Raw genomic sequence first — 27,952 nt, 5'->3', positions numbered from 1 at the left:
TGTTGTACCTTTTGCTGCCTAGTAGATGGGTCATAGAAAAGAGTTTAATACTGATAGTTCTGAAGTGATGCTTTTGATTAACCTACTTATGAGAGTCCTTTTCAGGTTTGCTCTTTGTGTAATTTCTGAGGCTACAGCTTCAGTAATGATACAAAGTGCATACAGCTTTTCTTTCACACATAGATAAACAAAATGCACTTAGCTCTAATAGTTAATAAGTTAAAACTGACCCCAAATAAACATTAAAAGAAGTGGTTACTGTGTTAACTCTCCTATAATTCCTCTCTAAGTTGTGAATGTGTACTTCTCCCCCATCTCAATCCAAAATTGTCCCTCTCATGTACAGATTTTATGACCACATTTCGGATTGTATTTGAGCAAGAGTAGGTATTCCTGTTGCTTTAGTCCTGCAAGCCATTACAAAACTCTAAGCATGCCTTAACTATTAAAAACCAACCAACCAAACAAAAAACAAACAACAAAAAAAAACACCTGCCTGCTTATAAGACACGTGTGTGAATTCCACCATGTGCATTGTGAGGCAAGGTTATATACTTTACTTCTGGAGTAACTTAATGGGCTTGTTACCTGATAGCGTTATCAATAGGTATTTGCTAGTTTAGGGTTGGCATAGTGACTGTTCTCCCATAGAGGAAAACAGTTGGCTGTTGACATTTTCAGTGCTTGGTTACTGCTCCTGGGTCACAGGGACCTCGACAGTATTCTTGGAAAGCAAAAATGTCTTCAGAAATGAATTCTAGGTATCTTGTTATCTCAGTTTGGGATGAAAAACTTTGTCCAGCTTACCATCAAGGAGCGACGTTGAGCATCAGCTATTCCATAGGTGTTATTTTTTGGATAGCATTAGGAATTAAAGCAAAGATCAGGAGAAAATAACCTGGATTGTAGCACAAAGGAGGGTGCAGTCTAAGATGTGAATTATGATAATGAATTGACAAGCTGTCTTTCCAAGAGTTGTGGGACTTAAGAAGAAATCGTATCAAAGGTCATTCATATGAAGTATACTTTATCATGAAGTGGCAGGTGTGTTTATTTAGCAATTAAGGGAAAGTATTTCTTCTGTTACAGCATGTATTGACTGATATCAAAAGCTGAAAAAAAAACCAAACAAACCATATTGTTATACTGCTCTCTTGTTATATAGAGTACAGTATTTTAATGTTCCTTTTCCATTACCCCTTAATTTTTGAGCTTTATAGTCTGCTGGAGGGTATTCATATTTCTATCTTGCAAAATATAGCAAGGTAGAGGGTTGTCATGCAGCCATGCATTAGTGCAAATAATGGTTCTTACTGGAACGTCTCTGTATTCCCTCACATTGCTTAAGCATTTGTTCAAGAATTGTGGTGTCCTTGCCTGTCATCTAAAGAAAAACAACTTTCTTTTAAGAAGGGGGTTGAAATCTGAAATGAAGCTGCAACTGATACTTTGGGAAATAGCTTGCACAAAGCCCATCCAATAGTCATTTCTAGCTGTTTATTTCAGGGGAAAGCTCTTCATTTGTTCTTACAAGGTGATATGTGGGGAATGGGTTAGAAATGTTGGAAAGGTGTGTGTCAAAATCTTGCCTTGGTGAAGGAGGAGAGTGGAACTGACTAGTTCAGGACTTCTGAAGATATGTGCACATGCATGATTTTTAAAAGCCCATTTCAGTTCCTACAGATGGATTTCTTTCTGCTTCAAATAGGATATTGCAAAGGTTCTGGAACAAGAGAAGCACAATTTTGAGGACACATCTCCTAAATCTTGAATGACACACTAGTTTGTTTGGCAAGAAGTGACAGTTATCTATATGCAACAAACTTCTACATTTTCTCTGCTACCAAAAACCAACAAAACCCCCAAAACAATACAAAACAAACAAACAAAAAAACTAAGCTGCTTCTCACTACCCAGTTTCTTTCCAGCTATTTTAGGTATTTTATTCTTCCATACTGTGTCTGAAAGATAGCTTTGGAACCAAAACAAAATATTTTTATAGTTTCTTGGCATTTAGTATAAACAAGTGAGAATGCAGTCTGTAACCTTTTGATTTATTAGATATTTTTTTAATAAAAATGAGTATCTGTAATAAGAACATTGAGCAGACTTGTTTCTTTAATGATGTGTCAATAAGCTGTTTTTTATATTGACAAAAACTGAGATTACTTCTGTGGAAAAACATTATTTGGAAAAGCAACAAATACGTAATTTTATGAGCTCAAAGTTGCAAAGCCACTTTGTAACAGCACTCTGGACTATTGCTGTGCCAACAGTTCAATTCTTCAGAATTTTGCAGAGCTGTATCTTCAGCTGCTAAATTCCTGTGTGTTATTTTAAATAATAATTCCCACCTTTACTTAAAAATAAGACGAGCCCTCTTTTCAACAGATTGGTAGCAGGTACCACTAATGCAACTGACCACTGCAACTACCTTGGCCTTGCTGCGTAAGTTGGTATAGATCAGTGTAAATCATGCTTTTGATGCTGTTCTTCTGAAGCTAAGGTATATCAGCTTCTGAATTATACAGAAGTGATAAGCTGAGCAGGTTGATATGACCAGGCATGCATCAGCAGCTGCACAGCAATAGTTTAAAAGCGCTCCTTCTTTGTTGTTCAATATATGGTTACCTCTGAAGACAGTAGCTGCTACTGCTGGACTCTTTTAAAGAAGTGAAAGTAATAATATTTTGAAAGAGCTATCAGTCTCTCTTCTTCGTTCTTCTAAATCCTATCACTCTTCTTAATTTGAAAGAAACTTGAAAGACTTAATATGCTTTCTTTGACTCCCATTATCTTCTGTGGTCTACGTGGCTTAATTATAGAATCACAGTGGAGATAATCTGGTCCAACTCCCCCTGCCAAGCAGGGTCACCTGGAGCACATTGTGCAGGATGACATCCAGGTGGGTTTTGAATATTTCCTGAGAAGGAGATGCCATAACCTCTCAGGGTAACCTGTTCCACTGCTCTGTCACCCTCACAGCAAAGAATTGTTTTCTCATATTCACCTGGAACTTCCTGTGTGTGTTTGTGCCTGTCACCTCTTGTCCTGTTGCTGGACACCACTGAAGAGTCTGGAACCATCCTCTCGATGCCCTCCCTTCAGGTACTTGTGCACGTTGATAAGATCCCCTCTTAGCCTTCTCTTCTGCAGGCTAAACAGGCCCAGCTTTCTCAGCCTCTCCTCGTAAGAGAGATGCTCCAGTCCCCTCATCATCGTAGTAGCCTTCTCCTGGACTCATTTCAGTAGCTCTGTGTCCTTCTTGTACTGGGGGGCCCAGAACTGAACACAGCACTCCAGATGTGGCCTCACCAGGGCTGAGTAGAGGGGCAGGATCACCTCCCTTGACCTCCTGGCAACACTTCTGAATGTACCTTAGGATGCCATTGGCCTTCTTGGCCACAAGGGCACATTGCAGATTCGTGGTCAGCCTGCTGTCTATCAGGACTCCCAGGTCCTTCTCCACAGAGCTGCTTTCCAGCACATCAGCACCCAACCTGTACTGGTGCTTAGGGTTATTCCTTCCTAGGTGTAGGACGCTGCATTTGCCCTTGTTAAACATCATGAGGTTTCTCACGGCCCAGCTCTCCAGCCTGTCCAGGTTCCTCCAAATGGCAGCACATCCCTCTGGTGTGTCAGCCACTCCTCCCAGTTTTGTGTCATCAGCAAACTTGCTGATGCACTCTGTTGCATCATCCATGTCACAGAAGAGTAAGTTGAACAAGACAGGACCTACTACTGACACCTGGGGGATACTGCTAGCTACAGGCCTCCAACTAGAGTGCGCTGTTAAGACATAGAAGTGGGAAGAGGAGATAATTTAATCTCTGTTGCTCAGTGGGATCAGTGTTTCCTATCATCCTCTGCCATACCATCAAGTATAAGGCTGTGTAAAGCCAACTTTTGCTCTTCCCTCCCTGCACATACTTGAGGCACAGCTCATTAGTGCAATTATGGGTATTAGTGCAATTATGAGTACATGAGTGATTCAGATAACTTGCTTTTTCCCCTGAAAAATTGGAATCTGCTGTAGCCTCTGGGGCTAAACTCATACTCTGTCCAATTTCCCTTTGCATGAAGTTGAGCCTTCAGAGCAGACTGCACAATCTGTGTGCAGTATGGACATTGAGTGTAAGCTCAGGTGCTTGATGTAGAAGAAAGGTCTTTTTGGGTGCAGCGTGCAGGAAATGCAGGTCTTCCTGGTGACACATATGGAGCTGAAGAGCATAGGAGGAGTGTGTTCCAAGTTAAGGTTCAGAAACATCTTGTATTTCTAGTGCAGAGAAGTTTTATCTGTCTGGTGTCAATGCTTCAAATAGTAAAGCTGTTACAGGAGCACTGTTTGTTTTTATATGGAGACTTTCCTCATTTGGAGGTTTTAGTAATCACTTATTTTCTGTTCTGGACTCATTGGAGATGAGTGTTGAGAAGTGATGCTGGTGCTTGGAGACGTACCAAAATCTGATTTCCCTTGATTTCTTCCAGAATCCTCACATTACACACTTAAATTTGATTTGAATTTCTCCTGAAGTTGTACTGGACTATGGGAGAAGTACCCTCTTGTCTTATTTCAAAAGGTTCTGCTGAAATGAGTGCATTATATACTAGGCTGAGAAATACTTCCATCTTTGAATTACAAAATGCAAATTTCAGACCATCTGTATAGATGTCTTTCCTCCTCCCCCATCTGCTTAACAGCCTACATCATGTGTAGAGTGCTTCTTTAAGTTATCTTGCTGTACTCGAGTTTGACAAAGCACTTCTTGCACTGTGGAAGAGGGAGGAGTTGATCGTCCATGTTCTCCAATTCTTATCGTTTCCATTAAAGAAAAAAAAAGTTGGTTTTCTGCATGATTTATACTTTGTCTGCATACTGGAAAACAATTAGGCGTGGGAAAACAGCAGAAAGTTTGCTTGCTGGATTTAGGCCAGCTAGTGGGTGGAAGGCAGTAGCACTCTGGAGTTTTGTAGATTAAAATCTCAGAAGAATTTTAATATAAATGTGGGTTATTTGATGTGTTTGCAGTGGTATAGGCAATAGTAAGCAACGTGGGCATACTGTGCCCTAAGAGTTCTCCCATTTGCTGCTCTTGTCAGCAGCATGTAGTAAATACAAACATTCTGATCCTTCTCAGCTTGTTCAGAGTTGCAGATTTTTGCTTGCTTACCACAAATGTATGTAAAAATAACCACGTTTGGTGACGTGTTGTATGTGTATGTTTTCATAATAATTGAACTTACACTTAATACTGGTAAAAAAAGGGAAAAAATCTTGTAAATTTGTTTTTGCTCTTGGATGTTACCATTTTCAGCTTTTGTAAGGGAAAAAGTTATTATCAATCTATGTATGAAGTTTTTGAAGACTACAGCATTGTATTTTCAGTTTAGGCTTGGTCTAGAAAAGCTTTATTACTTGAACAGTTATTTGTGAGTTTTTATAAAAGTGTATGCAAATATTTTGCTTTAGAGATAGTTATAAAATGTTTTTTTCTCATGTTCTTTTCTAAGAAACCCTTGAAGTCCAAAACATGATCAGTGTTTCTTTTCCACCATTCTGCATTGTTGTTATTGCAGATCAAGAGAAAGTTGGTCACACAGAGAGTCTGTGTTGGACACACAGGCAGTTATTTCTCACAGTAAAGACTAGCTAAGTGGGAACCTCAGTGTTTATGTTTCAACATAGTTTGTGGGATTTGTTCTTTTGCCTTCGTTTCTGGTTGGAGACTCAAGTGATTGCTGTAACATGTCTTAATTCAGTACCTAGGTTGTCACTTCATTACTAAAATTCAGAGTTCTGTTGTAAGCTAATTGCTTGTGGGAAGAAGAGTGTTCAACAAGCTAAAGGTAGTAAAGCAAGAAAGGGGAAAAACAGGGAGATGTGGGGGAGGTATTTAAACACTGAAATAAGAATTCTGAAGGCTCTAAATGTCCTGTATGACTAACTTTTTCAAAGTACCTGCATTTACAGTATAATTATGTACCTCTTATTTGACCTGTATGACTTCTGCTATTTGTCTTTTGAACTTAGTAATTCAACAATATTTCACAATCTTACTGTATTAAGTGTGTATACACATTCATGGTTGGAAAATATTTGGCAAAGCTTTGAGAACCATGGAGTTCTTACCATATAATAATAATTTGTAGGCTTTTTGATTCCTTCTATCTGTATTATCTAAGTTGTCTGATCTAGCCTCTCCTACAGAGCAAATCATGCGGGTTCATCCATTCACTCAAATACAGACCCTCTAAATCTTCATTAAATCTGTTAACTTTCTGGGATTATTTGATGATCTTAAAAAGAAATGAGAGATTGCTTTTTTTGGTAACTTTCAGAGTTGGTTTTTTTGAGCTCCTGACCAGGTTCACTGGGGTTTTCAAAATGTAAAAATTTTGAGCAGATATGCTGTAGACTATTAGCCTTCTTTTCTAAGTTGGAGGCTTCTCTTTAAGGCATTTTTTGCTTCTTCTCCTAAGCAAACAAAGTTTATATGGTTGTACCATGTGTTCACCTGTGGTGCTGACCCTCTTCTTTTCTACGTTCTTTCTGTTCCCCCTTTAACTTTTATTAGAAGCAGAGGGTAACCTGTCAAATAAGTTTCTGTATCTTGTACCTATCTAATTGCTGCGTGAAAGAGAGAGACCTCTGTTAGGGACAGTGTTGAAAGGAAGAATCACAACTGTGAGCCCCAGAGTTTTCTGCGATACTTGATCTGCTGCTGTTCAGTCTGTCCCAGTGTAACTCTGAGCCGTTCGCAATAGTTTAGTGGGGTTTAATGGGTAGGGTTTAGTAGGGTTTGATGGGATGTGTTACTGAGGTTGTAGGAAACATTGGTCTAGAAAGCTAAAGAACCTTAATGCATGAAATGCTGGGCAACGTTAATTCTGTTCCTTGCAGGATTTTTGTCCAGACACTGAATCATATTTATTATTCTGTCTTGCTGCCTTTAGTTTTTTAAATGTTCTTGAGATACAAATTTATGAACAGGATTACCTTGTATATGGTATTTGGCATTAGGTTCATTAATATTTTGTGTTTTCTTTTACTTGATAGTCACTTCTTAAACCACCAGAGGGTTTTGTAAACACTTCCCCAACTCCTTGCCATAGTGTTGCTGTTGAAGCTTACGATGGGCAGGGAGCAAGTTAGAGGTTTTTGTTTGAATTAAAATTATGCAATCTGCTAAATATGATATGAATAGAATTACTTGCAGCTTTAAGGGAGTGCATATGATGAAAGTACTCTTTTTCTTTTTTTTCCGTAAAAGGGCTCTTAAAAGAGATTACTTTGTGTCTATTAACACCAGTAAACAAATGTCAAATTTCACATTTAGTGTGTGCTGTTAGCAACCTGGAAGACGTCTGTAAGATGATAATTATCTCCATTTAGGTTTAGCACAGTTTGCAGGCCAGCAAGGCATTTGAAGTTTGCATGGGCAAGCTGCTTCAGAGTGTTCTCCTTCTCAGTAATTTGTTATTGTTTTTCTTCTGGAGCTGCTGACATGTTTGAACTGCTGAAGTGTACAGTCAGGCTACTTGCAGGCAGATAACTATCAGTGGGAAATCAAACTAATCCATTTTACTTGTTATTGGAACAAATGAATGTGATCACAAAGGGGAAAGTTGGAGGAGTGGCATATCCCTTAAATCCTTCAGTGGGATGGGGAAGATCCCATTTGCCATGCTGGCTGGTAAGAATAACTTATGTGCTACTTCCTCACAGATTTTTCTTGTTATGTTGCTATCTTTAGGAGTTTATTGCATTTCAAGTGTTATTTACTATCTTCTCTATGGAAGTTAGGGACTCTTCTTTTGTTCCATAATATTGCGTTCTTTCTGTAGTGTATTTATAAAATATTAATATATAGCCGTCTTTCTGGACCACAAGTTTTCTGCTTCTTTTCATTACTTAATGAAATCATAAATTACTTTTTGATTTAAAAACCAAACCTGAAAAAGACACCCACAACAATCTGAATTTGCTTGGGATGGCAAAACTAGTGGGAGAGATACTTCTGAGAGAATAAGAAATTATTTTCCTGATAAGATGGTCTCCCCTGCTCCATTGTTCCCAAAGGGGACAGGCAATACAAACCCCTCAAAACCTTGTTATCCTCTTGAATCCGTGTTCTGCAATCATATTTTCTGATGTATAAATCCAGTTGATCTTTTCTTCTATATTCAGGCAAACTTTTTTAGCTGTTTTGGGAGATCAGAATATAAGAGCATAGGTTAAAATCTGCAGGGTAGAAATAATGAGGGATTCTTAAGAAATGTTAGTAGAGAAAAGTCCAGTATGTTAGTAACAATTTACTCAGATTTGCAGAATTTTACAGAACATTTTGTAATTCTTAAAAAAAAAAAAAAAAAATCAGTCCTGAAAAAAAATGGTATGAACTAGTTTGACTAAGAACCATGTTTCTGGTGACCTTTTAAATCTCTTGTGAATCAGATTTATCTTGGAAGTACTAAAGGCTGTTTTCAACTTAATAATTACAGATGATGCAAGCATGTGTCTGTTTTCCCAGTGCTATAATCACACATCCTTAGTTTCCTAAAGGCATCTGTTCTGCTGTCATTGGTTTCTGTTTGAGTGGAAAATGTTCTCCAAATTATTAAGTAACACTTGTATTGAATTCTGAATTGCAATGCAGAGTGTTCTGGAGAAGAAAATACAGCAGAGGAAAAAGTGGACTCGCTGCATCATGGAGTTCTGATGTTACAAAGGGCATGTTTCGTGCAATTAATTCAAGTTTCTATTTTTTGTGAATAATTTCACCTTCTAGAGACTGTGGAATCCATAGCCATTATTACAGAATCATAGAATATCCTGAGTTGGAAGGAACCCATAAGGATCATCGAGTCCAGCTCCTGGAACCACGCAGGTCTACCCAAAAATTCAGACCATATAACTAAGAGCACAGTCCAAATGCTTCTTAAACTCCGACAGGCTTGATGCTGTAACTGTGCCCCTGGGGAGCCTGTTCCAGTGCGCGACAACCCTCTCAATGAAGAACCCCTTCCTAATATCCAGCCTGAGCCTCTCCTGCTGCAGCTTGATATCTTAACATGGTCTCTGAAATAGGTGCTTTCCAGAAAATAGGAAAATTGAAACAAATGAGTTTTGCCGTTGAAGAATTAAACAGTTTTCTTACCTTACCAACAACTAATTTAAATAGAATAACGTATCAGGTACAGTGATAAAGTTAATCAGCACTGTTAAAGATACTGATTTTAAGTACTTAAAAATAGTGCAGTTGGGTCTACTAACTGTCACTAAGTTGGTCCAGATCAGTAAGGTGAAAAGTTCATACAGTATGAATATTTTGCCTATTTATATTAGTAGTTCATACCTGGGATGATGAAAGGGACAGAAGAGAACTTACCTGCATTGCAGTAACTGTCACCCTGGTAATCATAACTTTTTTTGGAGGGTTTTCTGTCTGGCACCTTTCTCATCTTGAGAGATTGATACCTATGGAAGCTTTGTCTTGATCTCTGATATACGTGTGTATATGTATGAAACTGCTCTGTGAAGTGGGTGATCAATTGTCACTGATGTTGTTTCAATATTTGTATGTGGAACTTTCAAACAAATGGCAAATGAGGTGACTGGTATTGTACAGGAGTTTTTTACAAAGAACTTCTGTTACAAATTATAAACTTGTTAAGAGCTTTTTTTTTTTTGTCATGATATTCTCAAAACAGAATGAGGATCGTTCAGAATTGTATTGGTAACTGAAAGAAGTTGTTCTTTTCTTTTTTAAAAAAAAAAAACACCTCCCCACTCCTCCCCTCAAAAAAAAAAAAAATCAAAACACCAAAAGAGCACAGTCAGCCAAACAAAAAAAACAGCTAAAAAAAAAAGCCCCCAAATAAACAAAAAACAGCACTTCATCATTCTTGGTCTTACTTGATGTGAAGAGCAACAAAGCCAGCAGAACAGTGGTGGAAGAGAACCTGGAATCTGTCTGGCTTTCACCCAGTCCTGTGTTGTCATTGCAGCATTTGATAGCTGCTTGCTGGCCAGAGTAGGCTACGGGAACAGTTTATTGGCTCATAAAGTAAAATGCCCAATGGTGATTTTGTTCCTTGTTTCTGAACTGACAAAATTTGAGATTCACTACCACTCTACATGTGAACCCCAGGCCCTTGGTTAGCTCTGTTTTTAATATGTTTATTTTGGTTTTAATATATTACAGATATGTAAATCACTTGATCGCTAATTTTATTCAGATGGATATACTATTGGAGTTGTGTAGTGGTTTGCTTGACAGCCCTGTTCCCCTCCTTAGATGTAATTCACTCAGAATAGCATCTGGCTGTCACACTACAGTGGGACTAGATCATCCGGTCTACTGCTATTACAAAGAAAAGTGAGGCTTGACATATTCGTGTCAATTTGGCAAGATGCCTGAATGATTATGCTCAATGAAATATGTGACATTTCAAGTGGTAATGTAACCTGCAGGAACACTTGCAGGAGAAATGTATGATACTGCAAAGAAAATGCCACCTTTACTGGTTCTGGAAGGTTCAAATACTGACACAAGTCACCTGATCAATTCCCAGCACACAACTGCAGGTTTAATCCATTAATTCAAAGTTTTTTGTACTCTGGAATTTGCTGGTGGTGATCCTGAGGAAATTCAAAATGCAGTGGAGTTTAAGAAGAAAAACACCAGGAAGTGCTTATGACGCTTCCTTTCCTACACTAAAAAGTAAACGAACCAGCAACCATCCCCAGTTCCAAAGTGGTGTGTATAATTACATTTAGTAAGTCATAATTACTTGCTATTCCTAGGTTCTCAGGAAACTCCAGATTGTTTTGACCCTTTCTGAGTCCATAGTATGGAATTCCTAGGGAAAAAGCAAGCTGTGTAGTATTGTCTGCTGTTGTAGTAGCTAGCAAATATGTGGAAGCATAAAATGTTTAAATGCTCCTTTATTCTGATATATAAATTGATTTTTTCCATCTACCTTACTTCCATTACTAAGGAGAAATTCTGGAGTCTGTGCAAACTAAGTAGGGTTCTTCCACTGTAGCATGAGACAAGTTGCCTTAAACTGCATCAGGCATAATCTTGTCTCACCAGCTTTCAGGTGGGTCCAATAATGCTCAAAATGGAACGCTGTCTGAGAGTTGGAAATATTTATTTACGTCAATCTGTTCAAATAAATTTGTGGTAGATAGTCTCTGATTTCATATTTTACTTCCAGTTTCTGTTCTACTTTTCCTTTTTATAAACTGGTCACTTATTTTTAGCAATTTAACCCTACCAGTTTCAGTTCAATGCTTGGCAGTTGCAATAAAATAGGACTATGAATGTGGTAAGTGCTATTCAAAATGGCTGAGTGGTCTGAGGCATCTAAAACAGTATCACCATCTCTTCTCAACCTTTTTCTTCCACAAAGAAGAGGCGTAGTCTCAGAAAAGAAGTCTGGTGATGGGTGGCTAGTGCTGCCTCATTTTCTTCTAAAACATGAAGAATGACTGAAACTTAACTCTTGCTTTGAGTAGCAAGAGTGAATAAAAGCTTCCATAAAACTTAAATTCTTAAGGATGAAAGATACAGAATTGCTGTGGATGTGGTTTTGGCATCTTCTAGCATGCACAGAGGTTCTTCATGTCAGAGACACAGCAATTATTTTCTAGGTAGTGCAGGTTGCTTAGCTGGTTAGGCAGTTTGCTAAGGATTAATGTGCTTACCAGCCTGATGAGTCCCTGCTGTTGTGGAAGTTGTATGGAAGGAAAATACTAACTGCTTTTCCTTCTTGGAGTGGTTTGATTCTTGATCTGGTTGAGTTGACGTATTCCAACTCTTTTTTTTTTTTTTCCTGAAGATCTTATGTCTTTTGTCAATATGTTTATCCTGAGTTAAATTACTGTCTCAGCAATTTTACTGTTTTTCTTACCTTTTGAAATTTACAACTGTGAGAGTATCCTCTCATAACATAAGTTTTTGGTTGAGCTGAGCCCAAGCTCTCACTGGACTGTGGGTCGGAGAGAGTGCAGTCTTTTGGTTTAGCAATCTTAGTACTGCATGCTTGTTTACTCTATATAATAGATGTATATACATGTACTGAGTTGTGTGAGTGTTGCATTATTTCATATATACATATATATATATAAATAAATATAAATATGTTGTGGGGAGTAACTGACCCACTGTTGATTTTCTTCCCTTTTTTAATAGGAAAAAAGATCCACTCAATTATCAGTCTCCTGAATCATTGTTATGTAGTTTATTAGTGGGGAGGATTTTTTTTATGTGGAAACTTACTGGAAGCACCGGGAAGGCTAAATAACTTGTCGCACACTTGTCTTTCATCCTCTGATTTCTTGATAAGATTAAAGAATTTTGTGAGTAATGAGATAGTTTTGCTCTGTGGAACAGTGCAGATTGGACAGTACATCATTATTTCTAGGTAGCCCGTTGCTCTATCTTCAGTTGCTGATTTGACAAGTAGAGAGGGATAAAGATTTGCTGTTCTCTCCGTCTAACCACTCCAAGAGTTGTGGTATGGGAGAAGAACTTTTTGTAGAGTATTTCCATTTTAATTAATCCAATATTACTGTTACAAGAGGACAGAGACTGCAGTGTGGATATACTTTTATGCATTCCTTCTGGTTCACAGTATAAAATAAGTCCTATATATATTTGTTTTTTTCCCCCTGAAGTAAGTAAAGGCTTTGTAACGTTGCCTGCTGTTCCTTTCCTGTCTATTTTTTTCATGACATATGATGAAATACCTTCTGAAAGCTACTGACATTCTGAGACTGAGTTAAAATTAATTTTTTCTATCATTGCTCCATAATTCTTCCGATTTCTCTGAAGTAGGACTGCTTTTTAAACTGCTGCCACATAGGAGTGAGGGAGTGTTGCAACTGGAATGATCCTGCCAACACTAAGTGCAAGGAGCTAATCTGTCTTTCAGACTGATAAAATGCTGCTCCCACGCCAAAGCAATGCTAATTGACCATCACTGAAACTGTATTGACCCAAAGGGTTGCATGTAACTCTTTTCTGGTGGTGAGAGAAATCAAGAGAAATTGCTGAGACCTGTATTTTTTAGAACTTGTTCAGCCTAAGCAGTAAAACCCTAGTGATGTTGACCCCCTGCGATGAAAAGCTAGTGTCAGTCTCCTATATGAATAGCTCCCAGGGATTCTTCTTCAAGTTCTATGCTGTACATTTGAGTGCATGGCCTATGGTGCCATGCACGTTGACCGCTATTGTGATTTTAAACATTGATAAACAAATATCAACTTACCATATAGCAATATAGCAACAATTATAGCCTGAGGAGAATAAAACTGAGTAGTGCAAGTGAACTTTCAGTAGTATATTTGCAGCACTGTTGCTTCAGGGATGTGCAAAGCAACTCAGGCTGGGTGAGTAAATAGTGTTAGAGAAATGTCATAGCTTGTGTTGACAGAACATCTGTGAAAGTAGTCTGTTCTGTAGTGCTCTGTAGAAACTGCCGGGGGATTTCCGTGCAAAGAAGTCTAGTGCCATCTGCTTACCTGAAAGTTTGCCATCTAAGAGTCTACGCTATATGCTATTTGCTACTCTGCCTTTGCAATAGCCATTCTCTGTGTATTTTTGCTAGCCCTCAACTTTTATATTTGAAAAATTGAGTACTTTTTAGGCTAAAATAGTAGTCATATCATGGCTATTGCCAACTTTCTTCAACTGTTTTTCTTTGGTTTGTGAGGATCTTCAGGTTTACTTCTGGAGTCTGAGAAGACTCATGCTATAAAAAGAGGGAGTTACCATATTTATTGTGGTACCACTTTTGAGCACAGGCTGCAGGAAGAAGGCATTGCTACAGCTCAAATAGAATTCCTATTTCTACAGTATAGGGGGGTGGGAAAAGGAAAAGGGAAATGAGTATCTGATTAGGAACAAGAACCTGGGGAGGGGGGTAAGTCAGGGTTAGCAGAGGGCCTTGGTGATGAGAAGGAACAATTTATTTCTTTGGAATCTGCAGATAGGAACTACACACTGAACAAAATAAAATAATATAGGTTGGCAGTGAAATAGTAATTTTAGCCTTCTTCTCCTTTTTCCCAGAGTAAAAAAAAAAAAAAAAATGTGTTGTCTGAGACACGAGAAGAGGTGGGCATTGGCTGAGTGAGGTATCAAAGACTTATCAGAGTGGCACTGGGGAAAGGAGATGTTTCAAGCACAATGGTGGTCAGTAAGGCATAAATAATGCCTTAGGATGGTAGGGAGTGACTTATTGGATGGAGGGAAGCAATATCATTGGGATAAACTTGAGGAGTAGAAACTAGATGTGATGGTGGGGGAGGGAATGACTGGGGTTATTGATCATGTGAGTTTGTGTGCAGAAAAACTGCTCCTGATCACTTGGGCTCTACTTTAAGATCCTTGAATGTGCAGTTCTGTAACACTTGAAGCTCATGTCCTGTTCTCCTATGTGGTCGGCCATTTAATTTTGCCTATATCCTAGTTCCAGCAGTAGTGTTTGGACAGTCAGCCTGTTAGGAGGCCTGATGTGCCCTTAAATGATCAATGATTTTTCAGGTGGCTTAGCTGAGTGGCTTGCTCTCTGGTCTCCTGAATACTATCATAAGGAGTAAGGAAGAGTAAGGAAGGTGGTTTTTTTTAGGGCAACCAAAGCTCTAAAACTTAAAGAATGATTTGCACAGAGATACTGACCAACACAAGGAATATTGAGTTACAGCTGGAATATTGTTTTATGTAATATTATTGTTGATCATATTATCAATGCTGCTGTTACATGTAAGCAGTACTAAAATCCACAACATAAGTGGACGTGCAGACATCATTCATGTGCTAGTTGACTTGGTGCTAAAAAATGTCTACTTTTCTGGCAATCAGCGAGTCAGTGTAGCATCGCCAGAGAAGTTGTGCTCCTGTGCGCCATTGGAAGAGGGTACCCATGCTGGTGGTGAGCAAATTCTCTTAATCCAGGGATGTTTTCCTACTGCTCATGCATGCAGCTTCTCTGCCGTGGGCATGCAATGAAGGTAAGACCCCCTTCTCCCTGACCGGAAGTTGGGTTGGTGGAGCTGTTGGAAGAGCATCACAAGACTTAACCTGCCAGGGCTTGTGCTTACATTGGTGATCTCTGGTCTGGGTGTTGTGTTGGTTGTCCAGTCAGTTGATTTATTCTTCTACCATTATTTTAATATAATAATACATATTACTATGGTGCATATATCTAGTAGTTGCCAGTTTCTAGTAGACCCCTCCCTTATTACTGTTGGCACTGTCTGTGTACCTCAGAGCTCTACAATTAGTATGTTTTTTGGTATAAGTCACCCTGTAGCTACAATGTGCACTTTTGTGGCAGACCCTGTTATGGGAAGGCAGTGTGGACTCATCCATAGACAGAATATTGCTCCTGCTTCTTTCCTCACGTTATCCTTTGGCTGTCATCTGACCCTACCATAGCTAACTCAGGGAGCTAAACCCATGCAGAAAAACTCAGAGTGAACAAATGTTCAGGGCAATGCTACCAAGCCCCTAGGTAGTCTTTTATGTTAAGACCCTTAGTCAGTTCACTAGCCACTGACAAGTGCCAGAGCTGGTGCAGTGCTGAGTGGGACCTTGTACTTGGCAATAGCTAGGCATTAATCAGCTTAAATATCATGTGAAACTGTACCCTGAGCCTTGTTTTTTTGCCTCCTGCTGCAAGCTGATACATGTGAAACCCTGTTAAGGTATGTTTCTCTTCCTCTGCTGTTGACCTACATAGCGACTGATAGCAGGAGGTTGTCATCTTCTATAGCTCAAATGATAGGGTCTGTAATGGATGTAAAGCTCCAACATTACAGTTGTGAATTACTGGGATGCTAAAATGATTATCATACCTTTTAGTGATTGCTGCTTCTTAGTTTTCTCTTAAATATATACATATGTACTTAATTATATACAACAAGTGTCTTAATGGCACCATGTTTTTCTTTTCTAGTGTCCAAAACTCAGTTACTTTATGCTTTCAAAAGTCAGCAACATGTTACTGCTCAGTGTTTTATTTTTTTCTTATTGTTATCAACTTAGTATTTTAAATTAAAACTTTCAGTCTGTTCTTGAGTTGTCAGTGTCCTAGCACATACGGAGAGTGAGGCTGTCCTGGTATATTAAGTATTTAATATGTTTATATTTAGCACTTCTTACTGCAAGGTATTAATGCAGATTTCTCTGTGATGTTCTTACATACTGGTTTCAGCAAGCCTTTGATCTCTGCTGGAAGAGTGTTTTCAAGCTATGTCTTGTAAAGGTAAACAGGTGAAATCCTGTTTCTCTTTCGCTTAAATTTTCTTTTATATGTTGCTGTTTCTGTATAAAGTGAAATGTTAGGAAACTCTTGGTAGCATGTTAGTCAAGCTAATATCACAGTGTTAATATATCTGTTAATTGAGCTAAACTACCTGAACACAAACATACTATAATCAATAGATGTGCTAAGAAATTCCTTTTTGACTTCACAATGTGAGTATTCAGGACAGAGAATTTCTCAGCTGGATAAGACTCCTGCCTTAGGACTTTTTCAATTTCTGGAGACTGTGTGGGTCCTTTCAATGATTCCTAAAGATTTTGTGCATGCCTCCAGGAACTGTTTCCTTCTCTGGGAGTATAATGTACAAAAGGGGTGGAATTTGAAACTCTAGGATCAGGAAGAAGATCAGGAAAGAAGGGAGAGTTGTCTGTAATGCACATATATGATTAGAGTTCTTTTGTTGTTGCTTTATTCTTGTTTCTGATTCCATCTCCTTCCAAAATTCCTGTACAGAGCTGGATTATGAACCTGCCCCATTTTGGTATAACTGTCAGACAATGTAGCTAGTACGGAGAGAAAAGGAGTAGCAAGTTGGTACAGTAGTGCTGAAGATGTAGTGAGAGCTCTCACAGCATATACTGAAACAGTTGCTGGTGCTATGCTAAAAGGGACCCATGATTCATTTTCTGTAGGTAAAAAAGTTATGTAAAAATTGCATTTAAAAAAAAAAAGACAAAAACCTCACAACTTTTCACTCCAGGGAAAGTTAAAATATTAAGTAGTGTAGGAAGTGCTAGTTGCTCTACGTGTGTTCGAAAGGGTGAGAATTAAGGTGTAGAGGGAACCTGTAATTTTGTAGTGTCTTGATTTTTCAGGTGTTTGAATATATATACATTTAGGTAATCTAAAATTAGCCATCTAAGTCTGGCTATCTTTGGGATTCTGTTTAATTGGATGTTGGGCAGCTTAAATAGGATTGTGGTTTTGCTAGGAAAAATGTTACCATCAAAGCAGGTTTGTTTTAATTGTTGTAAAAAGTGAGTATATATTTAATTTTGTATAGCATAAAGAAAAATAAACATGTTTAGTAAATAGCATAGTAAGTTTACCTCTGAAAAAGGTAAAACTTCATACTGTATGGAAAATGCAGTAGTGCTTCAGAATTTGCAGCAAATTCTGTGATATAGAATGCTCCATTTTTATTTTCCTTCCTGGTTTGTGTAGTTGGGGTTATGCCTTTTTTTCTTATAAGAAACTTGGTTTTGACACTAGTAGAAGGCTGGACATAAAATAATACTTAAGAACTTGATGCTGTGTAATGGAAGTGCCCTGGTTCTTTCTCTCTTTTTGAGCATATGTTTCAGTATCTGATTTGTGCTATTGACAGCAGTGGGACTGCTTTGTTTATCCTATATGTAAATGTGCTTAGCAGATGATGCACTGCTGTTGTATGAGAACCCAGTTCTGTGTAATTGTTTTCTCAGTATCTCAAGACCAGCTATGTGTCATTCTGTCGTGATCAAACGGTAAGTCTTGTAAATCAGGAATGAATATCGCATACAAGATGTTTGCAAGTACTGTTTAGGACTTGAGTGCGATTAGTATAGAGTCTAAATGCTCCGATACATCACTATATACATATCTAAACTTAAACAGCAACAGTTTCCAGCTAGATAGAGAGGTTTAGAGTGGAAAATTGTAGTTTGACATCATTAAGTGTAACAGGCTTCTGCAATTTAAAAGTATCCTACAAGATTTTTGGTGCTGTTAAAATCTTGCATCAAAATGAACTCTACTTTTCCAGATATTTGTTCTTACTATCTTGCTCACTTCTTTTTATCCTACCCAATGCTCTTGTCCTATACCTATTTCATTTTCTGTTTATCATTCCTGTAGTCTAGATACTATTTTCACTCAAGCTTCTTCCGAAGTTCTTCCATCTTTATTACTTTAAGGGGGGGAAAAAAGAATGTTTCACGGGGTTACACATTGGAAATGAAGATAAAATGCTCCAGTCAATATTATGCCGAGAGGGTGTTTAGAATCCTTTTACATTTGGCAGGTGGTAACATTCCTCTGATTCAGGTTTCTTGATAAAACATAAAAAATTCTGAAATTTCATAAGCTTTTAGTATCCTTTTTTTTGGAAATAAGATCAATTCCTAAAAATAGCTTTTTTCTTCATAACAGTATTGTAAGTGATTTGACAATCAGGTTTGAGACCTTGCTCTATAGAGGCTTAATATTCTGCACAAAAGTAACCAGCTGCAGCCATTAAACGAATTTTCTTTAATCAACCTAAATTCTGATATAATGCCTATTTTTGATTGTTAGTGCCTTGAGGCAGATCTAATTGTATGCATTTTTACATCATATAAATGAAAAAGATCTAAGGAAGCATTTTGATAGAGATGTAGTGATTTGAAAACTCTACATTGTTGAACTTCACATATCGACTGCATTTTCTAAGTGTTTTGACAAGTCACACTAACACACTACACACAAAACAGTAAGCTTGCTTATACAGTATTGAAAATGTGTGTAAAGCACTGTGTAATTTATATTTATTCACTAATTAATTTTTTTAACTGCTGTTGAATCATATATCTTCCTGAAGTAGTTGATTTGATTCATCTGAAAAATCTGTATGAGTTGATACATGAAATATCCTAGTTTTGTAATCATGGTAAGCATAAAATGCTTACATGGTCTCTGGTGACCCTTTTTAGCACTGACAAATGTCTAGCTACTATTATGAATGCAACTGTTGGAGAGTGTTTGCAGAAAACCTCTGCCTTTCTTCACCAAGTAAAAATTAAGCTGACTCTGCAGGCTATGACAGTGCTTTCAGGTGCCAAGAAAAGCATTAACTTGAATTTAGCATATCTATCAATACTAAGGAATTTTTTTGCTTTTAGTTTTGCAGTGGGCTTGCTCTTCATGCATAAGGGATGTGCTTCAGCTGTCCAGCCCCTTTGGCAAGTTCTCTGAGTGCCCGTTCAATCTGTATTTTTGAAATTCTCTCTAAATATTATTGTTCCAGAGCTGCTTCAAAGGGCCCTATCTCAATCACAAGATAAAGGAAAACAATTGTGTACAGCTAGATACAGAAGTTACAACAAGCAATGGCCTTTACTGATCAGCCATAAGAATTAGTGAATTTAACATTGGACTTCAAAAAGTGGCTGTTTTCTAGTCATTGTGCCAAAAAAAATATATATAATGGGTAACAAGTTTTGCAGAAAGAAAATGCAGCAAGGCAGCGTAAGGATGTATGTAGCTGATAAATGTCTTCCTGACAGAATTGTCGAATGAACAGAACAAGCTGTGAGGGTTCCCTAAACATATGGGTTAAGAGAGACCACATTTAAAATATGTGGAAACAAGGTAGAAAAACTTAGGTGTCGTCAAGTTCTGGAAAAAATAAAAAAAAATGCCCAGACACAGGCAATCTAGGTAATGGAGAAATTTGCACTGTTGAACAGAAGATGTGGGAGGAAGATTAAAAGTTACAGTTCATTGGACTTGAAGGTGACACCCAGCTATCTGCAAAGAAATGTTGGAGACTGAGGTTTTTGCTTTAGAAGAGAGAACAGATTGGAACAGAATCTGTGAGCTTCCATCACAGAGAGGAATTCGAGAGCTGTGCTGAAGGTGTCTGAAGGCCCAGGTTCTGGGCCTAAGATAAAAAAAAAAATAAAAGAAATAAGAAATCAGACACATCATCACCAGGAGGTGCCAGTTTCTTCTCCCTGTTAACTAACAGTAGAACACAAGGGAAGGGCACAAAGCTGTGCTGGGGAGGTTCGGGCTGGGTATCAGGAAAAATTTGTTGACCATGAGGGTGGTCAAACCCTGAAACAGGCTTCTGAGCAAGGTCGTGACCTTGCATGCCCCGTGACTGTCAGTGTTCAAGAGGCATTTGGTTAATGCCCTTAATAATATGCCTTACCTTTTGGTTAGCCTTGATGCGTTCAGGCAGTTGAAATAAGTGATCTTTGTAGGTTCCTTCTAACTGAACTATTTTATTGTGTTGTCTATTGTTCACAAGTGGAAAGAAGTGTGTTGCAGGAAGCCTATATGCAGTTTAAGAGGGGTTATTTAGTATTAAAGGGGAGCACCTGTGTCAGTTAATTCTCTCCTCTCCTTAGCACAGTCCAAAGAACCTGACTGATGAAGGTGAGGAAGACTGGTGTTTGGAATGGCAGCTGTCCTTGAAGAACACCAAGGAAGCGAGCTAGCAGAGGATAACTTGGTATCAACAATATGTAACAGGGAAACAGGAACATAAAGATCAAGAGGAAGTGCAATGGCAAGACAAAAATTTCTGAAACTAGAGGGAGAGGGATAAAAGGGCTTGAATAAGGAAACTCTTGTTTGTGTTTGACAGGTGGTACTTGTATCATATGCCAATGTAACTGTCTGCTAGAAATAAGTTCTACTGTCACCTTTGTTCAAAAGGAACCACTCAAAAAATGTGCACCTTTAGTTATTATCTGCTGCCTCTCATCGCCCAGAAAATTAACCTATGTCCTTGCATGGCATGAAAGTGTATTCTCCATATACTAGGAAAACATGATGGGCTTGTAATGTGTGTGTATGTTATAAAATGGTGTATGTTGGAAGGAAAAGCAACTTTAATACTTAATGTGTGAAATGTTTTTTGAGTCATTGACTCAATTTTTTTTTTTCTTGTCTACCCATCTGCTGAGAATCCAAACAGTAACAAACTGGTTGCTGTCTTGCTTTGGTAACCCTATGCTATGCTTTTTAGTGTGGGAGAGTAGTTGCTGGTGGCCAGTTTTCTTTACTTGTCTTTATTTTTTTATTTTTTTCTTTTTAAATCTTGAATGAACAAGCTTGAAAGCTTTTTTTTTTTTCCTCCAGATCAGTTATTCAAAAGGTTGTTCTCTCACAGCAGGTAGGAGAGACTTACATTAAAAGTCATCCTGGCAAGTGAAGCTTTAGTGGCTGCTCTTAAGTTCAGAAAGGTCACTACCTCATGCATATTTGTAGCACATAAAGGTTCACCTAGTGATTCTATTATCAAGCCTTACAATTTGTGGTCTCTTCTGAATGACGTTTTGTCTGCTTGTGGAGACTGTGTACAATATTCTTGCATAAGCAGCTGCAACAGTTAATTACAGTGATTGTTTAAGAAACTTGCACCTGTTTCTGGCATGCACTTGTCTAGTTTCAGATTGTAATTATTGGGTCTATTTATGTTCCTTGCTGGCAAAAATAGTCTACTTGATGATCCTTTTAATATCGCTTGTTTTAAAGATGCTACCAGTGTATGTTCATGGTATGTAGACCTCTCTATTTTGTCTCAAGATTTTTAGAACAAGCTGTTGGGGTGACTAAAGGAAGCAGCAGCTTTGCTTTAGATAAGGTTTTTGAAGATTTACGCAAAATGGTGTGTGTTGTAAGATTTTGCTAGTGTTGCCTGGGGCAAGGGGATAGTTGGGTAGGGAAACCATTTTTGACACATTCTGATATGTGTTTGTGCTGGGATGGTTTCCAATCTTTATTAAGCTGTGAATATGTTCTTAGTTTGGTCCTTTGAGGTCTCTCTTCTTTATCTCTGTGATTTCTTGGATATAATGATATGTACACTCATTGAACTGTTGCTGACTCTTTCTTATGCTGGATGAGGAGCTTGTTGGCATGTGGGTGCTGTTTGGTGGGGAGTGGGAGGCAGTGGGGAGTCTCAGTGGATGACACATTTCAAATCTTTTCACAACTTCATTATGTATTTTCACTTACGTCATGATGCCTAAGAACTCAAGAAAAGTGATGTGACTTTTTAGGAGTGTGATTTTTCTTTCAGTAAGGTCATATACTTCAATATATTTGGTAAAATACATCTTCAGCTGGAACATACAATATGACATTTCTTGCAGCTCAGGCTGTCCATCATTGGTAATTGCACAGTGAATATCTGTCTGCAGAAGAAGCTCTTGTACTTTCTCCTGTAAACTCCCTCAAATAACTGTTGACCTTTCTCTTCATCTTACTGTTTTCATATGTTTGTTTCAAAATGTCACTTCCTGGAAGACTTTTGGCTGATCATACAGTTAGTGCTAGAATTTTTCATCTTTATTGAGTCTGAATATTTTCTTCAAACACTTAAATATACTGCTGAGTGGGTGAAGGAAAGTAGACTGTCATTCAGACCTCCTTAATGAATCTTATTGGGTTATAGTGCTGTAGAAATCAAAACTACTATGTAAATGTATATAGTAGTTCACTAGTAGTTTAGACGTGAGTTCAAAACTTTTCTGAATTATGGCTTTCATACGCCTTGAATCTGGAAATAAATGAGGATGGTAGAATGATTCAACACCAGTTACTTGTCCTGGGACTGAAAATTAGAGGGAAGGACATAGGTAGAATCTTCATGGTGCTCGATTTTGGTAGCACAAAGTTGTGATAGTGCACAAAGCATGTTACTGCAGTGGCACACTTTAGTGAGTCACACTCTCTATAGCTACTCAAACATAGTTAATTTTTTTCACATCTTTTTGTGGGGATTGTATTTGGGTATATGCATGTTAATCACAGGCTTTACCAAAAAATTTATATATACAGATAAAGCACATTTATTGTAAAACATCCTCTGCAAACTGGGTTCATATTGGTGTACCATGAACATCTTTTTATGAAGGCCTGAAAGGCATAATTATCATGTTCTAAAAATTCCTTTTTTTCAAAGGATGAACCTCACGGAAAAACCTGATTTCAGTGTTTACTAGCAAAACCATTAGTAGATCTAGTCAAAAGGTAAAGGCTATCATTTGCCTCCAGAAACTGAGTTTGACAACAAGAAACGTACTTCCAAAATACACTAACCCCACACTGAACATTTAAGAATCAAAATACTTCAATAATGCTTCCTATTTCTCATTCTCCATAAGCCATGTCTTTGGTTTCTGTACAGAATACTCTTTCTTAGTGAAAATGTGATTGTGAGAAATGATCTCTAGTTCTGGCTACCTCATTCTGTCTAGCTGCGTCTTCCACAAAGCCACCTTCTGCTAGCTTCAGAAAAGCTTTCCAGACTACAGACCTATGGTTTCAAGTTTTTCAATCAATTCAAATTTTCAGCTGCATCTGTTATTGAAACAAGTACATTGCTACCACGTTAGAATATAAGCAACTTTTACAGGAGTACAAGAAGATTCTGCTCTGCCACGAATGGGTCATGGAAGATGTAAAAGTTAACTTAAATAGTATTAGTATTATGTTTTTTTTTTATAGTAGTGTTTAGCAACTGTGAAATTTGTTTCTTTGCTCTTCAACTGAGGTAGTGAAGGACTGCTACTATTCAACTGTATTAATGAGATTGGATTTGATGGTCATAAAGAGGAGCTCAGTGCTTCATTTTTCATTGTTTAGGAGAAACATGAATGTGACATGGATGATACTATGAAAAGTGGCTGAAGAAATTGTTTAAAAGCCTTTCAGTCAATGCATCTGTTAAAGCATTCAGTTATATTTCTCATGATGAAATATATAAAGGTAATAGTGCTACTGTAATTTTTAACTGCAACCCTAATAGCACTTAAGCACAAAGTGCTAATACAACAGTCTGTATAATAAAGCTTTTTGTTGACAGAATGTATTATCAAGGGACATCAGATTTTGTCAAACTGAGAACAAAATGTGCCTTAAAATCCTTGAGCTCTTGTGTGCTGAGTTAAAGAGTGCAGCTGAGATGTATATACATTTTAACTTAAAAATATACTGTGTATTTATGTGATAACAGTCAGGGCTAGTGCACTGGGGGGTTGAACTGTGCATTTCTTGAACGAGAAGCCCAATTTACTGCACTTTGACTTACAGTTCTCTGATGAAGGATTATCTGTCATGTACCTTACACAAAATGGATTAATCTGTGGGGATTGCTTTGTTAGTATTGTGCTAAATGATATAAATATTTAGCCCAAACATTTTTATAGTCCATAAGGATATTAATTGTCAAATAAAGTTTGTGAGACAATGTGGTGGTTTTACTCGGGTGGGCGGCCGAGCTCCACCACAACCGCTCTCTCACGCCCCCTCCTCAAAGAGGAATGGGGAGAAAATATGATGAAAAGGTCTCGAGGGTTGAGATAAGGACAAGGAGATCGCACAGTAATTATCGTGATGGGCAAAACAGACTCTGCGTAGGGAGATAGGTAATAAATCTTACTATTACTAACAAGCTAGAGAAGTGAGAAACAAAGGTAAGAAACCAAAAGCACCTTCCCCCCCATCCACCCTCTTCCACCTCCTCCCCCTGAGTGGCGCAGGGGAACGGGGGAATGGGGGTTATGGTCAGTCTGTAGCGCTTCTTCGCCGCCGCTCCTTCTTGGTCACTCTTGTCCCCTGTGCTGTGGGGTCCCTCCCACAGGGTGCAGTCCTTGCTGAACTGATCCGGCGTGGGCTTTCCACAGGCAGCAGCTCTTCAAGAACTGCTCCAGATGTGGGTCCGTGCCACGGGGTCCATCCCTCAGGAGCAAACTGCTCCAACCTGGATCCCCCACGGGCAGCAGCTCCTGCCAGGTCACCTGCTCCTGCGTGGTCTCCTCTCCATGGGCTACTGGTCCAGCCCAGAATCTGCTCCAGCAGGGGTCTTCCACAGGCCGCAGCCTCCGTCACTGCAGGTCCACCTGCTCCACCGTGGTCTCCTCCACGGGCTGCAGCATGGAACCCTGCTCCACCGTGGTACTCCATGGGCTGCAGGTGGCAGCCTGCTTCACCATGGTCCTCACCACAGGCCGCAGGGGACTTCCGCTCCGACGCCTGGAGCACCTCTCCCCCTCCTCCTTCACTGGCCTTGGCGCCTGCAAAGCTGTTCCTCACTCCTCTCACTCTCCCAGCTGCTGTGCTGTTTTTTTTCCCTGTCTTAAATATGCTCTCACAGAGGCGCAAAACAACACCACTTATTGACTCAGCTCTGGTCAGCAGTGGGGCCCTTACCAAACATGGGGCAGCTTCTAGATTCTTCTCACAGAAGCCATGCCTGTGGCCCCCTGCTACCAAAACCTTGCCACGTAAACCCACTACAGACAGTAACTGAAATTGTATTCAATTGGTTTTTAAAAAATTTAGGGAGTCCACTTTTAATATTTTTAGTTGGTTTTCAAAAGCAGTTTTTTAAGATTAAGACAATTAATAGTTTAAAAATAGAAAATGCTAGTTAGTGCATTAACGCTTCATTAATGTTACAGTGTGCTTTATATCTGCATTAATTCTGATTTCTGTTTTGTACATTACTTTAAAAATAAACTTTCATTAACTAATGCATCTCAAAACATAGCAGTCCTTATCTTACATTTCTTTTCTGTGCTGAAATGTAGACTATCACTTTAATACATTAAGACTTCTATTTCTAGAATGATGCATTTAAAGTATCAGGACAAGTTGGTGATTTTTTTTCTTTCCATTTGGTTTTATCTATTTTACAGCAACTTATCTGGTCAATTTGAGAGGTTCTACAGCAGGGTTGTTATGAGCCTCTCCCCATTCTAATCTGCTTGAGTGTCCTTTCCATATTCCCTCTACTCCGAAGAAGTTTCTACCTTTTAATTTTGTTAGAGAAGACATTTTGAATTTCTTACATTCCTCAACTGATACATGGCCTGTAATATTCTATTCTGTATAACAGCTGTTCTTAGGAGTTATTTCTGATGGATACCTTTTGTATTGGCATACAGTATAGAGAGCATGTTCATGAGGTATTTTTAATAAGAAAGTAGATGGAAGAAGAGCTTTTTAAGATGTGTGTGAATATGCTTACTATGCTCCGCCTTATCCTAGGGCAGTAGTTCAAGTTTAGGTTGTCACATCTGCTCAGGAAAAGCATATCCTTAGACTATTCTCTTTTAGGTGCTGTTAAAATACTTTTTTTTTTTCATTTGTGGGCTTCTTTTCTCTCTGCCCCAGTTTAGATCAATTCTTTAAACCATCTGGCAATATTTTTATATCCAGAGTGCAAGTGTTTTTATCCAATGTTTTTATTTTCCTCATCTTTGAGATATGGCTGCTTGATATTTTTAATCCTTCCTGCTTGTGTCTCAAAGCCCCTATTAATACTTGAAGCATCCCAGTAGCCATTATTAAAAGTGCAGTAGACACTATAAAGAAAGCAGAATGTCTTTCTTCTAAAACATATAAAACAACTTCATGCAAGTTACTCATATTGCCTTTGTTCTTCGACCTATTTTGGAAAGGTGAAACAGTGCTGTGTAATAGTCATGACATGATCTATGAGGTTAATAAAAACAGTTCTGCTCTACTTGGAAAGCTCAGTAAGGTCTGTCCATATTCCTAAATATTGCAATCTAAATATTCCAGTGCAGCACCCCAATCTGTTACTTAGTTCGGTTGAATCTCTGAAATGTTACCAGTTTATCATAGATGTCAAATATTTTTAATAAACTTATAGGAAAAGTAGCCCAGTTTAAACATGTATTTTTTTTTTTTTGGTTAGTGTATGGTTAACAGTTAATCCCATGGTTTTGTTTTCTGTAAATTTTGGATTGGCTTTTGATTGTCATGTATCAGAGCGCGATTGTTCATTTGCATTAGTACTGCTTCAATAAACTGGAAAAAAATGTTATTTGTGTCAAGTGACTCAGCTCCCACTAAAAGTGGTTAGGCCAAGCTTGGTATCTCTTATGTGGCTTGTTGCATGCCTTCTCTTCTTTCCATTATCCACTTAATGTTTTTCGGCAAAAGAGTATTTTTTTTGTCCAGGGAGGCAGAGGGTAGGGAGTGTATTGTTTTTAATCTCTGCAACTATTTTGGCTTATATTGGTCATTGAACAACTCTATAAAGAAAAATAAAAAGGTTTTCTTATGTTGAGGGTCCTGATGTGTGTTTTCCTGATGCCTTTAAGTATTTCAGGATATTTTTCATTTGTTAGAATAACCTCTTTTTTAACACAGGCTTTAAGACAGCACCCCTTGTTTTGTGTGTGAATCTCATCTTTTACTGATCATTAAAGATCATGGTGGAAGATTGTGCTTAGAACCAAGATATTGTTGCTTTTGGCAACAGTGAGTTTCAAAGTCATGCTTTATTAAAAACCCTTATGTTCTTAAATTGCTTTATAATTAACTCTGCCTTTAGCTTGTGAGATTTATAGATGATACTGATCAGAACAATAAGTACTGAATTCAAGGCAAAACACAACGTGATGGGGTTTACAGCTCTTGCTGCGATCTCATTGTTAATAAGGGCCTTACTGCAATTTTTTGTAGTTATTACTCCAGATCTTGACAAGTTGCATATGATGTATTATTGTGCAGAAGGTGAGGAAGAGCCCTTTTGATTATATTAAGACTGATTGTTAGATATGCCTGTGCATACATCCTGTAGTTGAAGTACAGGATGTAGGGCTTTTCCTTTCTAAAGTCTTGAGTAGATAAGCAAAGGTGCTGAGGTATAATCCAGAATACCTTATGATACATTTTTCTAAAATACTGTCACTGATGTGTGCATCTTTTGAGCTTCAAGGCAAAATTGAAATATGCTAATGCACATTTCTACGCAATAAACTTGTCTGAATCATTAGAATTATTTAGAGTAAACCAACTTGGAATGTGGCTTCTGTTTTGAAGCTGCAGTTTGTTTATGATCAATGTATTTTTAGTAATGAGATGCTGACTAGCATTTGTGTCTCTA

At 38.2% G+C, this 27,952-nt stretch overlaps 1 protein-coding gene and 1 long non-coding RNA gene across 3 annotated transcripts in view; one reads left to right on the top strand and one right to left on the bottom strand.

Annotated features, from left to right (window-relative positions):
• On the bottom strand, nt 1–27,947 carry LOC308176142. Its single transcript, XR_013938106.1, has 2 exons — nt 24,831–27,947; nt 1–19,957 (listed from the first exon to the last, which is right to left on the bottom strand). It is a non-coding gene; the product is annotated as an uncharacterized lncRNA (long non-coding RNA).
• The window catches only part of MAN1A2 (mannosidase alpha class 1A member 2), a 141,776-nt gene that overhangs the window by 2,663 nt on the left and 111,161 nt on the right, over nt 1–27,952 (top strand). The window lies entirely within an intron of this gene.

Source organism: Anser brachyrhynchus (genome assembly GCF_964034855.1).
Source record: "Anser brachyrhynchus genome assembly, chromosome: 1".
Taxonomy (NCBI): domain Eukaryota; kingdom Metazoa; phylum Chordata; class Aves; order Anseriformes; family Anatidae; genus Anser; species Anser brachyrhynchus.
This window is presented reverse-complemented; position numbering and strand designations above follow the sequence as displayed.